The sequence below is a fragment of the Furipterus horrens genome, unplaced genomic scaffold (genome assembly GCF_987537825.1).
Source record: "Furipterus horrens unplaced genomic scaffold, mFurHor1.1.pri manual_scaffold_17, whole genome shotgun sequence".
NCBI lineage: Eukaryota > Metazoa > Chordata > Mammalia > Chiroptera > Furipteridae > Furipterus > Furipterus horrens.
This window is the reverse complement of record NW_028327187.1, coordinates 31,108,949-31,126,801: the sequence shown is the minus strand read 5'-3', so window position 1 is coordinate 31,126,801 and position 17,853 is coordinate 31,108,949.

Here is a 17,853-nt window from a genome sequence, read left to right as displayed (position 1 = left end):
CCTGACCTTTCTGTTCTGGTCCAGTTTCACCCCTCCTACCGGTCCAGGTGAACACTGCTGGCTTATAACTTCATATGTTGGGCTTCCATGTAGTTTTATTTTCTGGAATTTCTGGTTATCTTTTGTTTTGAGGTAGTTCTATTCCTTTCTAGTTGTAGAGGGAGACCAAGTGTGTCTATCTAAGCCTCCATCTTGGCCAGAAGTCTAGATTTAGTGGGTTGTTCTTTTTTTTTTTGTTTGTTTTTTTTTTTGTTTTTTTGCTGAGTGTTTAGGATTTTCTATATACAATATCATGTTATCTGTGAATACTGATGGTTTTAGTTCCCTTTTTACACTTCAGATTGATTTTGTTTCTTCTTCTTGTCTGATTGCTGAGGCTAGGACTTTCATTTCTATGTTGAATATGAGTAGAGAAAACTGACATACCTGTCTTGTTCCTCATCTTTAGGAAAACACTGTTAGTTTTTACTCATTGGCTATGAGGTTGGATGTAGGTTTTTCATATATGGTTTTTATTATATTGAAGCGTGATTCCTCTGTTCCCACTTTTCAGCTACCTTATGTCTTTGAGTAGAGCTTTTAATCTATTTACATTTAAGGTTCTTATAGATAGGTACATATTTATAGTCATATTTTAATTGTTCTTATGTACTTCTCCACATATATTTTTCTTCTTCTTAAAATGTGTCCTTTATCATTTGTAAAATGCTGGTTTCATGATAATAAACTCCTTTAGCATGTGTTATTTTTTTCTGGGAAAATCTATTTCACCTTAAATTTTAAATGGTAGCCTTGCTGGGTAGCATATTCTTGGTTGCATGTCCTTATTTTTCATAACTTTGAATACTTCATGCCAATTCCTTCTGGCGTAACTTCCTTGTAGTTAACTAATTGTTTATTTCTTGCTGCCTTTAAGATTCTCTCTTTCTTTATGCTTTTAGATTTTAATTGTGATATGTCTTCATGTTCTTCTCTGGATTCATCTCGATTGGGAGTCTGTATGTCCTGAACTTGTTTGACTTTTTCCTTCACCAGTTTAAGGAAGTTTTCTGCTCTTATTTCTTCAAACAGGTTCTCTATCCCTTGTTTATTCTGTTCCCCTTCTGGGAACTCAATGATGCAGATGTTGTTACACCTGATGTTGTCCTAGAGGTCCCTTAGACTTTCCTCATTTATATTGTCTCTTTTCTTTTTCATTTTTTTTTCAGGTGGATCCTGTTATCTTGTCCTCTAATTCACTAATTCGATCTTCTGCTTCATCTAACCTACTGTCGATTCCTTCTAGTGGATTCTTCATCTCTGATACACAGATATTGTAATCTTCATTTCTGACTGGTTCTTGTTTATGATTTCTATGTCTTTTTTAATGCTTACTATATCTTTGTTTCAGTTCTCACTAAGGTCATCCATTCTTCCCAAAATGTCTTTGATCATACTTATAAATGTTATTTTCAATTATGCATCTAGTATTTGGTTTGCTTCCCTTTTATCTGTTCCTTTTAATTATTTTCCTGTTGGTTTCTGCTATTGTTTTGTTTGTAACATTTTTCTTAGTCTCTCCATTTGGTCTCTGTAAATTAGGTAGATGTGTTATGTCTCAAAACCTGCTTTGATGGCTTTATGTTGTAGGCATTTTGTTTGGTTCAATGACACAATCTTCCATATTGCCAGACCTCTGTGCTCCATGAGAGTTTCTTGTGGGTTGTGTGTTCCCTCCTGTTATAGTTGAGTATAGAATGCTGTTGGCCCTTTAATGGGTGGAATTAACTCTTAAGGCTGGGAGACTGTAAGGGTAAACCCTATCGACCATGTGTGAGACTCTGTGCAAGGGCTGCCCCTTGAGACGGCGTTATTCTCGGCAGGGTCTGGTGACTGCTGGAACCCCCCTTTGGCTGTGTCAGTTGTGTAGCTAGTAGGTTTACACCCTGGTGTGGTCTGAAACTAACCACTGGTTTTGTTAGTTCTGGGTCTACTTGGGTGGGGTTCAGCTACAGGTTGCTGTCAGATGATGGATGCACCCAGCCTTGGGTTACCTGTTTGTAGCTATCACACTATTTTCTTTCTGTGCCTGTCTCTACTTGACCTACTTGTACCTGTGAGGGGTCATCTGTGTAATAGAGTCTGTCTGCTTCTTCCTGCTCAGAGCTTGGAACAGCTTTGTAGAAGGACCAAGGCTCCATGAGGTCCATTTCAACCTTTAAACTACTCTGCCAACCTCATGAGGTTGCCTGGTTTTCCTCATGAGCCTTTTGATAAGATCTGTAGGATGATCCTAAGCTAGTTGAGACAGGCTAGTGGATCCCCTGCTTGGGAGTCATGAAGTCTGTCAGACACTCAGTGAGGGAAAAGTAGCTCTTCCTTCAAAGCCAATCTCCTCAGTTTCTGCCAGAGTCTCTAGCTCTAGTTCCCTCATGGGGGCTTGCTGCTTGTTCAGGATGGGTACAGGCAGCTACCCCCTCTACAGGATGAAGCTCAGCAGCCCTGAATTTAAGGTAATAGGTCAAAAGCATCCTCTGTTTGGGCTGATGCTGGCCTGGACTGCAGGAGGAGCCTAACTTCTCTGTGCCATTCCCAGACAATAGCATCAGATTGTGTCACATTTTGAAAGTCCCCATTCTGTGCTGCTCTTCTTTCCTCCACAGAATTGCACACAGTAAGGACATCTAAGACTTGGCAGAGTGATCTAAACAGTTTCCTGTTAAGGGTGGTGCTCAAAAACCTGTAGGAGTAGGGAGAACACTTCTTCCACTCCTCTGGGGTAGCATGAGCTAAGACTTCATTTGCCTTCCTGAAATGTAGCCAAGCAGTCCAGCACTCACCTCCCAGACAGAAGCTTCCCCAGGAGACAAACTCTGAAAATCAATGTGAGATGGAATAAAAAAGGACTGGCCAAAATTTCCAGCCTGTGCAGTTCCTCTGCACCTTTGAACTTAGCAGCAAGACTGGCTCAACAGATGGGGGACAAGGTGCACTTGAGATGTGGAAGACCCATCCTCTTTCCAAAGTCACTCAGTTAAGTCACTCTCTGGGTCTCTGCCTAAAGCCTCCCCAGAAAATAGAAGGCCTCTTAAAATCACTGCTGGCTATAGCCACAGACCACTCTGCAGAACCCCAGTGCAGCATCGTGGACTTTCCAGCAACTGGAACCTATATCATGAACTTTCCAGGCTGGTGCTGCAACAAAATGAGTGCTTTACCTTGGGAGTGTGCACTCCGAGTCTCCCAGGCAAGGCGAATGCCCACTTATTCCTATTGAAAAATGCTACAGAGGCTCCTCTTCCCATCTCTGACACACAGAGTCCTTTTCATATCTCTGTTGCTGTGGTTTGGGGATCCCTGTATGGTGTTAAGATCCCTTACTCTTAGGGGAAGTGAATTCCACAATAACGATATCTATCTGGTTTCTCAGCTGTCACCACACCTATATGTTGGGGCTTTATCCCTTTGTGTCTCAACCTCTCTTAACAGTCTCTATGTAGCATCTTCTGTATGTCTTGGCTATATTTCATATCAGCTAGATTTCAGTTTATTTTTCAGGTTGATTGCTCAGCAATTCAGCTGTAAATCCAATTTGGGGGCAGGAGCAAGTAGGTGAAGCATCCACCCACTTTGCAGCTATCTTGGAGCTCTCTATTATTTTTAATACAATGAAGCATTTCTGCTGAGTTTGGAACCCTGTTAAAAGAACAATGTGTGTAAAAGTATGGTTATACTTAAGGATTTACAAATACATTTTTATTACCCATGGGGATGATTTACATTAATCAAGGAGAAGATTTTATACAAAATACACCGACAATCACTGCTTTAATTTGTTACTTCTCTTTCCTGCTTTCAGATATAAGGTGCTCTTTTACCTAATATATACACATACAAAAGAAGGTCCATCGACTATTGTAAATTAGATAGAGCTGGTCTTTTCAGTGCTATTTTCTTAATCTCATTTGTTCATTCAATAACTGTTTACTGAATAATTACTATGTTTCATGCTTGTGATAGGCACTGGGAATAAAAAGATCCACATGAATGATAAGTGTGAATTAGTGGTCCCCATTCTCATGGAGTTTAGGGTATAACATGGAAGAGAGACCCGAAATAATTAACTGTAAACTGTTAAACCACAATCATGGTGAGTAACATAAATTAAGAAAGCCTGAGGGGGCATTTAAGCAGCAAGGGAAGGAGTGTTCAAGTTGAAACATGAAATATAGATAGGTGTTAATCAAACAAAGGAGTAATGATATATTTTGGGGAGAGAAAACTGTGTGTAGGAAGTCCCTGGGGCTAAGAGAAGCATTGCTGACTTCAAATACTGAGAGAAGGCCAGTGAGGCTGAAGAATAGAGCAAAAGAAGAGGAGTGCAAAATTAAGTTTGGATAGTAGTAGATTAAGATTATGGCTTTGACCCCAAGAACAATGGAAAGTTATTGCTGGATTTTGAGGAAGAGACTGATATAATCAAATCTATAGTTTATTTTAAAAATCACTCTGCAGGTTACGAAATGAAGAAGAGCAAGATAAGATATAGAAAGATCAAAGTTGATCATCCAGTGGAACTGTAAGTACTGATATATGGGGAAATCTGTGGATTAGAAAGATATCATTGTTATTTGATTAGGAGTAGAATGTCCTGGTACTGTTTTTAGGATACATTGTTCTATGTGATACCACTTTGACACTGGTTATTTTCCTAGAAAAAAACCTATCAGATATAGCAGTATTATTTATTCCCTTTATTAAGTAAAGTGAGTTACAAAACAGAAGCTACAAGTAAATATAAGCACAAAACTTTGGGATTTTCTGAATGCACTTGTGTTCTTATATCATGAGATTATTTTATTTTTATGATTGAAAAATTAATGTTTAGCGTGACAATTTATACCCTGAAGCTCAGCATTTTTACTTTGCAGCTGAGTTATACGATCTCACTGAACCATGGTTTTAATATCTGGAAAATGAAGATATGCCCAGTCAATCCCCACCTTGTTGTACATGTCCAGATTTTATATATTAAAATTTCCTCAGATTATTTTAAAAGAGAACACTTTATTATCAGACACACTTGAGTTTGAAGCTCAGCATTTTTACTTTGCAGCTGAGTTATACGATCTCACCGAACCATGGTTTTAATACCTGGAAAATGAAGATATGCCTTTTTTTAAAAAATTGAATTTATTGTGGTGACATTGATTTGCAAAACCATCACCCCAAGAAAAGTATTTTTTGGTCCCCAATTTTCCACCCTTTGCCCACCTCCACCTAGCCCCCACCTCCTTTTCCTCTGGCTTTCTCCCCACCGTTGTCTGCGTCTGTATGTTATGTATGTATATGTTTTTTGGTTAATCCCTGCACCTTTTTTTATATAGTCCCTTCACCCCCCTTTCCTCTGACAGATGCCTGTCGGTTCCATGTATCCATGCCTGTGTTTGTATTTTGTTATGCCTTTTCATGATGATTTTATAGGTCATTATTAAGATCTTATTTAACCGATGTGTACAATGGTGCTGAGAGCACTACAAATAATCAATGAATGGTAATTGCTAGAGCGATATTGAAAATGATAATATAGAAAGTTGCTAGTTTACTATTTTATTCATTGCTACATTGTATAAAAGGAAAGGTTTTGTTTTGTTTTGTTTTTGTATACATCACAATAAAGGACATTAGACAGAAAGAATCTCTGGTGTACAAAAGTGAACACAGAGTGCCTCAAGAAGCTTTTATCAGAGATGAGCAATTAGAACATCAGACAAGGAACATACAGAAGAATTATTCTTTCACAAAGTAATACTGTAAAGAGAAATGCTCAAAGAATAAAGCAATGGCTCAGCTGTTCAAAATCAATCCATTTACCAAAAAATAAAATGAAATAAAATAAAAGGGTCTATTTCTTGTTATTCATGTTCATTTGCAGAGTGATTTTAACCATTTTGTTTTACTGCATGTTGCATTCAATGATCATTTTTATTGGTTATTTTCCTAGAAAAAACCTATCAGATATAGCAGTATTATTTATTCCCTTTATTAAGTAAAGTGAGTTACAATGTTAAGGACTGTTTCTAACATTATACAATTTGTTGATGACATCTATTTGTCTAGCAAAGCTGAATCTCAGTCTAAATTTTAATTCTCAGCTCACTGAATATTGTCAACGCATTAACCACATAAAACATAGAGGATTACTCTAATAAAACCTTGAAGGTGGCATCCAATATTTCTTTAGAAATCACACATTTTTTTCTAATCCTTTTCACTTAAAAAAACCAAGTATAATAAAGCTCTCCTTCTCACATAACTTACAACATCAACCAAAAATGAGAAAAAAAAGGCCTGAGAATTAAAATGTGTACTGTAAGTGAATGCATCCATTCTTCATCCACTGAATAGTTGTTGCATTTTTGTCCCATATAAGCACTTAGTATTTAAAGGGAAGGCTGATAGGGTATTACTGTTTCTTGAGGGCTTAAGATCTTCCCTTTTACTCATGTCTCTTCTCATCCCTTCCAGACACATTTACTATTGCCAAGTTTTATTCATTCAACATCTAAAATATATCCCAATCCATTTGGCCTCTCTTCATATCTACTACCAACACCTAAGCTCAAGCCATCATTATACGCGTATCTCTCCTTTGACTAGTGCAGATGCCTCCCACTGGCATCCTTTCAACAGTTGCTCTAGAACCATCACAATGACCTTTATTTTTAAGACTTAATTTTTAAATCAGTTTTAGATTCATTGAAATATTGAGGGGAAGTTACAGAGATTTCCAATATGCCCCCAGTTCCCCTATGTATTGCCTCCCCCATTATCAACATCACTCACAAGAATGGTGCATTTATTAAAATTGACGAACTTGGATTCCTGACTGGGGCGGCTGCCGGAGCTGTGGCTGGAAGGACACAAAGGATTTTTGGGGACCACAGGCTGCCCCGGGAGAGGAGTTGGGAGGAGAGCGGATCTCTGCCCACTGGCAGAGACCAGACTCGACCAAGTGGCATTGGCGCTCAAGGACAGGAGACAGTGTGCTGCCGGGCAAGTGAGAACATAATTCTCCTTTATATTCTTCTCTAGTGGACGGTGGAGAGGGGAGGAAAGTTTGGGGGTGGTAGGCCATTCTTGAGGAGCCTAGGCGCAGAGGCGCGCTCATCCACTCCCCAACCCTCCCCTTGGGTCGCGGGGGCACACATAAGGAAGTGCCCTCATTCACTGGCCCAGGTGCTCAGGGCTGTGCGTCCAGGTGTCCCTCGGACACACGCCAACAGACATAAAATCAGTGACCCAACGGGCACAAGGAGGGCCCACTGGACACGCAGAAGACTGTGCGCAGTAGCCCCTGGCCAGCGCAGTGGGCGCCAGGCCGAAGTACCAGGCTGGAATCTGGAGCGCAGAGCACTTGCCCAGGCTCTGCGCGTGCCCACTCAGGAGGTGCGGGAACGGTGGGCAGCAGGACTCACAGACACTCACTTCTACTGAGCACAAGTGTCTGCAGCCCTGCCCTAAGAGGCAAAAGACCAACGCCCAGAACACGGTGTGGCAGGCCGGAGCTTAGTTCCCCATACATCTTGGGTGCGCACTGGTGCTCTAGCCAAAAAAACACCTGGAGGGCTTTCCTGGAGCTTGGCGCAGCCTGCTTTCTGGGAGCGCGTTGCGGCAGGCCTGAGCTTAGTTCCCCAGACACCTTGGGCGCTAAACCTATGTTTGAGCCAAAAAAACACCTGGAGGGCTTTCCTGGAGCTTGGCGTGGCCTGCTTTCTAGGAGCGCGGCGTGGCAGGCCTGAGCTTAGTTCCCCAGCTGCCTTGGGCGAGCGCACTGTTGCTTGAGTGAAAAAAAAAAAAAAAAAAAAACCTTGCCAGCTTCCCCAAAGTGCGGCGTGGTCTGCTTTCCTGGAGTGCAGCGTGGCAGACCTGAGGTGGGCTCTTGGCTGCCTTGCATTGTGCCCTGCCAGCCACCTCATGCACACCACTGCTACAAGGAATAGGAATCTCTGACCCATCACATTAGACCAGCTGTGGATGCAGAAAAAGAAGACAACACAAGAAGGCTGAATTGACATCTCCACAAAAGAATTCGAGATAAAGTGGATAGAGTGACTCCCAATCAACAAGCCAGAAGGAATATCCTAACCAAAAAAAAAAAAAATCTGAAATATAATCAGACAGCATAAACAAACGATATAAAAGGTACCCCGAGAACATCAGGCTCAGGAGATCAAAGAGACTGCACCACTGAATCCCCCAGATCTATCATAAAAAATATCATACCACAAAGGTGGAAAGGCAAAGCAGACAAATCCAAATAACAAAAACAAACAAGAAGAATCCAACATGGTAAGACACAGAAACAACCTCTCAATAAAAAGAAAAAAGGAATCCCCAGAAAGAGAGGTAGATGCAATAGACATAGCCCAAATGTCAGACATGGAATTCAAAACTACGGTGGTGAAGAAGCTCAATATGCTCGAAAACCTCCAAAACAACTATGACAACCTCCAAGGAAGTTACAAACAGCTCCAAGAAAATTACAGAGAACTTGCAGAGAACTACACCAGCATAAAAAAAGACATAGAAACTATCAACAAGAACCAGGAAGAGATGAAGAATGCAATCTCTGAACTGAAAAACACAGTAGAATCATTCAAAAGCAGACTAAACGAGGCAGAGGATCGGATTAGTGAGTTAGAGGATAATGTAGGTAATAATTCTCAAATGATACAGCAAAATGAAAAAAATATTGAAAAATATGAACAAGATGTAAGGGAATTACAGGATAGCATGAGAAAAAATAATTTAAGGATCATCGGAATACGAGAGGGAGAAGAAAAGGAGCATGGAATTGAAAATCTGATAGGAGAAATAGTGACAGAAAATTTTCCGAACCTGATGAGAGAAAAAGTTATGCAAGTCCAAGAAGCACTGAGAGTTCCAATAAAAAGGAACTCCCCAAAACCCACTCCAAGGCACATCATAGTTAAAATGGCAACATTCCAAGACAAAGAGATAATCCTAAAAGCAGCAAGAGAAAAACAACAAATAACTTACAAGGGAGCTCCAATAAGGCTATCGACTGATTTCTCAACAGAAACATTACAAGCCAGAAGGGAATGGTCAAAAATATTTCAAGCAATGAAAAACAAAGGCCTACAACCAAGAATACTCTGCCCAGCAAGGCTCTCATTCAAAATAGAAGGTGAAATAAGGAGTTTCTCAGACAAAGGAAGACTAAAAGAATACATCTCCACTAAACCAGCATTGCAAGAGACGCTAAAGGGAATATTCTAAGAAAAAGGAAGAGAAAAACAAAAAAAGAGTAGAGGAACAGAGATACAAAAGGGAAATGAATAAATACATGTCAATAATAACCTTAAATGTAAATGGATTAAATGCTCCAATTAAAAGACATAGGGTAACGGAATGGATAAGAAAACAGGACCCACATATTTGCTGTCTACAAGAAACACACCTCAAAACAAAAGATTTACATAGACTGAAAGTAAAGGGATATAAAAAAATATTCCTTGCAAATGGACCTGAAAAAAAAGCTAGGGTAGCAGTCCTCATATCAGACAAAACGGATTTCAAAGCAAGGGCAATAAAAAGACACAAAGAAGGACATTTCATAATACTTGAAGGAACGATAATTCAAGAAGTTATAACACTGAAAAATATATATGCACCCAACATAGGAGCACCCAAATACATAAAGCAAATACTAGAAGACCACAAGAAGGATATTAACAACAACACACTCACAGTAGGGGACTTCAACACTCCATTATCAACAATAGACAGATCATCCAAGCAAAGAAACACCAAGGATATACAGGCATTGAACAACACACTAAACCACATGGACCTAACTGATATATATAGAACTTTTCACCCCAAAGAAGCAAAATATACATTCTTTTCAAAGGCACATGGGACATTTTCAAAGATAGACCACATAATAAGACACAAAATCAGCCGCAACAAATTCAAGAAAATTGAAATCATATCAAGCATCTTTTCAGACCACAATGCCTTGAAACTAAAAATCAACTTCAGGGAAAAAAATCAAAGACACCCAAACTAATGGAGAATGAATAACACGCTCTTAAATAACAAATGGGTTAACAACGACATCAAAGAGGAAACCAAGAAATTTCTAGAAACTAATGACAATGAACACACAACAGCCCAAAACCTATGGGACACAGCAAAAGCAGTCCTAAGAGGGATGTTCATAGCAATACAGGCATATCTGAAAAGGCTAGAAGAATCTCAAATAAAAAAAACTAACCATAAAGCCACAAGAACTAGAACAGCAACAACAAACAAAGCCTAGGGCAAAAAGAAGAAAGGAAATCATCAAGATCAAAGCAGAATTAAATGACATAGAAACTAAATGAACAATCCAAAAAATCAACAAAACTAGGAGCTGGTTCTTTGAAAAAATAAACAAAATTGACAAGCCTCTAGCCAGGCTCATTAGGAAAAAAAGAGAGAAGACCCAAATAAAGAAAATCAGAAATGAAAGAGGAGAAATCACGACTGATACCTCAGAAATACAAACAATTATAAGAAATTACTACAAACAACTCTATGGCATGAAATTTGACAACCTAGTAGAAATGGACAGATTTCTAGAAACATATAACCTTCCAAAACTGAATCAAGAAGAAGTAGAAAGTCTCAACAGACCAATAACAAAGAAGGAAATTGAAACAGTAATCCAAAATCTCCCTGCACACAAAAGCCCTGGAACAGATGGCTTGACAGGTGAATTTTACAAAACATTTAGGGAAGAACTAACTCCTACCCTCCTCAAACTCTTCCAGAAAATCCAAGAAGAGGGAAAAATCACAAACTCTTTCTATGAAGCCAGTATTACCCTAATCCCAAAAGCAGGTCAAGACACAGCAAAGAAAGAAAATTACAGGCCAATATCACTGATGAACATAGATGCTAAAATCCTCAAGAAAATTTTGGCAAACAGGATCCAACAATACATCAAAAAGATCATACACCATGATCAAGTGGGATTCATCCCAGGGATGCAAGGATGGTTTAATATTCGCAAATCAATAAATATAATACATCACCTAAACAAAATGAAAGACAAAAATCACATGATCATATCTATAGATGCAGAAAAGGCATTTGATAAAGTACAACACCCATTTATGTTGAAAACACTCAGCAAAACGGGAATAGAGGGAGCATACCTTAACATAATTAAGGCTATATATGAGAAGCCTGAAGCCAACATCATACTCAATGGACAAAAACTGAAAGCATTCCCCCTGAAATCAGGAACTAGACAAGGCTGTCCACTCTCCCCACTTCTATTCAACATAGTGTTGGAAGTCCTAGCCACAGCAATCAGACAAGACAAAGAAATAAAAGGCATCCAAATTGGGAAAGAAGAAGTAAAACTATCACTATATGCAGACGACATGATAGTATACCTAGAAAACCCTATAAAATCCACTAAAAGACTACTTGATATAATAAGTGAATTTGGCAAAATAGCAGGGTACAAAATAAATATGCAGAAATCTAAGACATTTCTGTACACCAACAATAAAATCTCAGAGACAGAAGCAAAAAAGAAAATACCATTTACTATAGCAACAAGAAAAATAAAGTACCTAGGAATAAACTTAACCAAAGAGATAAAAGACCTGTACACTGAAAATTATGCAACATTGAACTAAAAAAGACCCCGAATAGCAAAAGCAATCTTGAAACAGAAGAACACAGGAGGAGGAATCACGATACCAGACATCAAACAATACTACAAAGCCACTGTGATCAAAACAGTCTGGTACTGGCATAAGAACAGACATATAGATCAGTGGAATAGAATTGAAAGCCCAGAAATAAACCCAGGCATTCTATGGTCAACTAATCTTTGATAAAGTAGGAAGGAACATAAAATGGAGTGAGAAGAGCCTCTTTAACAAATGGTGCTGGGAGAACTGGACAGGGACGTGCAAAAAAAATGAAACTAGACCACCAACTTACACCACACACGAGAATAAACTCAAGATGGATTAAAGACTTAAATGTAAGCTGTGATACCATGAAAGTCCTAGAGGAAAACATAGGCAGGAAAATTTCAGATATCACATGTAACAATATCTTCACGGATACATCTCCCAACGCAAGAGAAATAAAGGAAAAAATAAACAAATGGGACTACATCAAACTAAAATGTTTCTGCTCATCAAAAGAAAACATCAGCAAGATGAAAAGGAAACCAACCATATGGGAAAACATATTTGCCAATGATATCACAGACAGGGGACTGATCTCCAAAATATATAAAGAGCTTATATGACTCAACATCAAGAAAACAAACAACCCAATTAAAAAATGGGCAAAGGACCTGAACAAACACTTCTCTGAAGAGGACATACAGAAGGTCCATAGGCACATGAAAAAATGCTCAACATCATTGGCCATCAGAGAGATGCAAGTAAAAACCACAATGAGATACCACTTTACACCTGTCAGAATGGCCATCATCAACAAATCAACAAACAACAAATGCTGGCGAGGATGTGGAGAAACAAGAACCCTACTGCACTGTAGGTGGGAATACAGACTGGTGCAGCCACTATGGAAAACAGTATGGAATTACCTCAAAAAACTAAAAATGGAACTGCCCTTTGATCCAGTGATTCCACTGCTAGGATTATACCCGAAAAATCCTGAACCCTAATTCAAGGGAACTTATGCACCCCTATGTTCATAGCTGCCCTGTTTACAATAGCTAAGTGCTGGAAACAGCCTAGGTGCCCGTCTGTGGATGAGTGGATCAAAAAGCGGTGGTACTTCTACACAATGGAATACTATGTAGCAGAAAGAAAGAAGGAACTCCTGCCATTTGCGACAACATGGATGGAACTAGAGAGAATTATGCTTAGTGAAATAAGCCAGGTAAAGAAAGCAAAATACCATATGATATCACCCAATACAGGAAACTAAAGAGCAACACAAACAAATGAACTAAATAGGCAAAGATTAGAATAGTAGTCTGTAGGGGGGAGGGGGGAGGGAGAGAAGGGGGATAAGTAAGGAAAGGGTCTAGTCAAGGAACGTATATGAATGACTCATGGACATGGACAACGGGGAGGGATATAATTGTGGGAGAAGGGATGGGCTGGGAGGGGGGAGCAATGGGGGAAAAATGGGACAACTGTAATTGAATAACAAAAAAAGAAAATTAAAAAAATAAATAAAAAACCAAAAAAAATTTGACGAACTTACATTAATACATCATAATTATTATGTAACTCTAAAGTTTACGTTATGGCTCATTCTTGGTTTTGTCCATTTTATGGATTTGGGCAAATGTATAATATATGAAGAATAATATGTATCCATAATTATGATATCACACAGAGCATTTTTACTACCCTAAATATTTTCTGTGTGTTGCCTGTTTATTCTTCTTTTCCCCTTCAATGTCTGACCTTTATACTGTCTCCATAGTCTTGCCTTTTCCAAGATGTCATATTTTTGGAATCATGTAGTGTATAGCCTGTCAGATAGACTTCTTCATCTTAGTAATATACACTTAAGATTCCTTCATTTAATTTCATAGCTTCATAGCTCATTTCTGTTAAGCATTGAGTAATATTCCACTGTCTAGATATTCCAAAGTTTGCTTATTTATTCACCTACTGAATGATATCTTGGTTCCTTCCAAGTTTTGGCAATTATGAATAAAGCTGCTACAAACATCCATGTGCAGGTGGTAATGTGTATATATGTTTCTGAAATCTTTATATAAGTGCCAAGGAGCATGATTGCTGGATCTTATAGTAAGTTTAAATTTTTTAAGAAACTACCCAGCTGTCTTTAAAAGTAGTCGTAACATTTTGCAATGAATGAGAGTTCCTGGTGTTCCACATCCTCACCAGCCTCTGGTGTTGTCAGTGTTCCAGATTTTGGCCATTTTAATAAGCGTGTAGTGGTACCTCATTGTTTTAATTTCCTTTGTGACATGATGTGAAGCATCTTTTGATATGCTTATTTACCATCTCTCTCTCTCTCTCTCTCTCTCTCTCTCTCTCTCTCTCTATATATATATATATATATATACGTATGTATATATATAATGAGGTATTTGTTAAAGTGTTTGGCCCATTTTATTTATTTATTTTTAGAGTTTTAAGAGATTTTTGCATAGTTTGGATAACAACCCTTTGTCAGTTGTCTTTTGCAGATATTTGCTACCAATTTATAGTTATGTCTCCCATTCTCTTGACATTGGCTTTCATAGAGTGTAACATTTTGTTATTAATAAAGTCCAATTTAGCAATTATTTCTTTCATGTCTCATTCCTTTGGTATTGTGTCTAAAAGGTCATCCCCAAATCCAAGGTCATTATTTTTTTCCTATTATTTTCTAGGATTTTTATAGTTCTGTGTTTTATATTTAAGTCTGTGATCCATTTTAAGTTAATTATTGTGAAATTTATAACGTCTTTGTCTATATTAATTTATTTACAAGTAGACATACAGTTTTTCCAGTATCATTTGTTGAAGATTGTCTTTGCTCCATTGTGTTTCCTTTGCTTCTTTGTCAAAGATCAGTTGACTATTTTTATTGCTTAACACAACCTGCAAGGCCATAAATTATCTGGTCCTTATTGTCCTGTAGCTCATGCTACTTTTTTCTTAGACTGCCCCTTTCAATTCTTCAAGTTTCACTCAATTATCGCCTCCTATAAATGGTCTTCTTTGGGTATTATTTCTAAGATAGATTTCTCATCTTTGTTGTCCAGCTCTTATCTTTCATTACCCTGTTTTGATTTATCTATAACTCATATCACATACTACAATTTCTTATATATTTGTTTACTTGTTTATTGCCTATAGCCTTTCCCCCTCAACAATTTGTTCACTAGAATAGGATTTGAAAAGAAAAAGATATAATCTCTTTTTGTTATCTGTTGTATTTACAGCTCCTGTCTTATGTAGGGTGATAATGTCATAGGTGTTTAGTAAATAGTATTTTAATAAACCAGTACATAATTTAGGAATATCTTCCTCAATACAAATAACATAGAATCAAATTTTGGTTCAGAAAAGGACAAGTCTTATTTATGTAAAATTATTTTTTAATGGGGTGGGTCCTTCTCTAATGTGTTTCATTAGTCTATATGTTACTGTTATTGCATATTCACTTCAGATGTTGGTCATGTTCAAGAGCTTGTGCTGGGTGCATCTATGCTTGATATCATTTATTTTTTTGAATACTCCTTGTGAGTAGATAAGATTGACAAAATAGAGACCGGTAAGTTAGTGATTTATTTAAGAACACATAAGCAGTAAGTTTCAAAACAAGTTTCCAACTAAGATGCTTTATTTCAAAATCTATATATTTTTCTGTTGTATCACATTGCTTTCCTCTCTGAAATGATTGCAGCACTGTAAAGATAACTTAGTGTGATATCCACTAAATTGAGAAAAAGGAAGTCAAACAACTGATATTTTTCTGTTTTGATCAGGGATGCCTTAGGAACTTGGGCCTCAAAGGACACACCCATGAAGAGGAAATTGTTAAAGGCAGAGAAAATAAGAACACCTGACCCTATGATGGTGAAGACATATTCTGAGCCAAGTGATAAAAAACTACTTCAAGAAATTGTAGATGTTTGCAGTAGAGATTTGGAGAGTTCTGAAAACGTTTAAAATACCTGAAAATTTTTGTGTGGAAGAGAAAGAAGCTTATTTGTGTTTTAAAACTGCAGAGGGCTTAATTCGGCATAAAAATGGAAGATAAAGAGTGATGAACATGTATTCAAAGTAAAAACAAATACACTATTATCTCAGTCCAAAAAAGAGGTAGTGTGTTTCCCCCACACTAGCAATGCTTAAACAAGGGTTGGGTAATGATATCATCATTGTATTGTAATGGACATTGAAGAATCAAATGAGTGTAGATGGCCTTTCATGCCACTTATGACACAAATATCTTCTAAACCTAAAATTATCCAGAACTTAAGATAAGGAAGTATCTGAATGTATAGTGATCCAAATATGTACTGATCTAAAAAGATAAAACTAAATTGTAATTATATCAACTTTTTTTGCATTATTTCCATCTTTTTCTTAAAAGGGAAGTACAGGTGTGGTGGATTTGTACTGTCAACTTGGTTAGGCTGGAACTATGTCTTTCTGAATTTCCTTCCCTGCACAGTTGAGGGTGTACTTCGTATTTGGACACCGCCAAACATTCTGAACAGGATTTGAAGGCTCAGAAGTTCAACTCAGGATATGAAGTGCTGTTGCATGTCATGGTTGCTATTTCTTTTTTTTTAAGTATATTTTATTTATTATGTTGTTACAGTAGTTCCAATTTCCCCCCTTTTCTCCCCTATGCCCAGTACCCCTCTCCCCTCCAGCCATCCCACCCCCCTTAGTTCACGTCCATGGCTCCTGCATATAAGTTCTTTCACTTCACCTTTTCCTTTATTATTCTTAACTTCCCCCTGTCTATTTTGTACCAACTGATTTTGCTTCTATATCCCTGCACCATATCCCCATTTCTCCTTCTCCCCACTCCCAGCTGATAACCCTCCAAATGGTCCCCATACCTGTGATTCTGGTTTGCTTAGTCGGATTTTGTTTTTATTTTTCAGATTCAGTTATTGATAATTGTGAGTTTGTTGTCATTTTAATGTTCATAGTTTTGATCTTCTTTTTCTTAAGTAATTCCCTTTGACATTTCATATAATAATGGCTTAGTGATGATGAACTCTTTTAGCTTGTCTGGGAAGCACTTCATCTGCCCTTCCATTCCAAATGATAGCCTTGCTGGATAGAGTACTCTTGGTTGCAGGTTGCCTTTCATCACATTGAATATTGCTTGCCAGTCCATTTCTGCCTGCACAGTGTCCTCTGAGAAATCAGCTGATAGTCCTATAGGCACCCCACTGTAGGCAATGCTCCACTTCCCTCTTGCTGCCACCAGGACTCTCTTTATCTTTCACTTTTGGCATCTCAATCATGATGCGTCCTGGTGTGGTCCCCTCTGGATCCAGCTTGCCCAGTACCCTCTGTGCTTCTCAGACCTGTATGCCCATCTCCTTCACAAAATTTGGGAAGTTTTCCTCATTTTTTCCAATTCTTGCTTCCTCATTCCGCACTGATTGACTGTCTTTTTTTTCCTTATGTTCCAAATCATTGATTTGAACCCTGGTTTCCTTCCCTTCACTATTGATTTTGTGTGGATTTTCCTTCATTTCACTTAGCATAGCCTTCATTTCTTCTCTTATGTGTTTGCCATACTCAAACATGTCTATCAAGCCTGTGAGCATCTTTACCGCCAGTGTTTTGAATTCTGCATCTGTTAGGTTGTCTATCTCCTCATCTGTGAGGTTGGCTATCTCCACATCGCTTAGTTCTCCCACCTTGATCCATTCCCCCTTTTGAGCCATAGTTCTCTGTCTCCTCATTCTGACAGCTTTCTGGGTTTGTTTGCCTCTGCATCCCAGGTAGAGCTGTCACTCCTGTTATGTTGTAAGGGGCGGAGCCTTAGGGTTTCACCATGATGTGGCGCTGTATGTGGGGGAGGAGTCTGAGAGGGAACAATGCCACCTGCCCAGCACTCGCCCCTTTTTCAACACCTCTCCCACTTCCGCACCAGACTGGTGCCCTTCTAGCTGCTGCCCTGGCCATTGTTCCAGAGTGGGTGGGTCTGCGGATATTCTAGGACTATGGGGTCCCTTTAAACAAGTGAACTCTGCTGAGGGACTGGCAGTTTCTGCCTCCACCCCAACCCTCACTGGTCTGTACAGTCAGAAGCAATGTGGCTTGATTTTCCCCAGTGCTGGGACTGTGAGCTGTGAGGTCT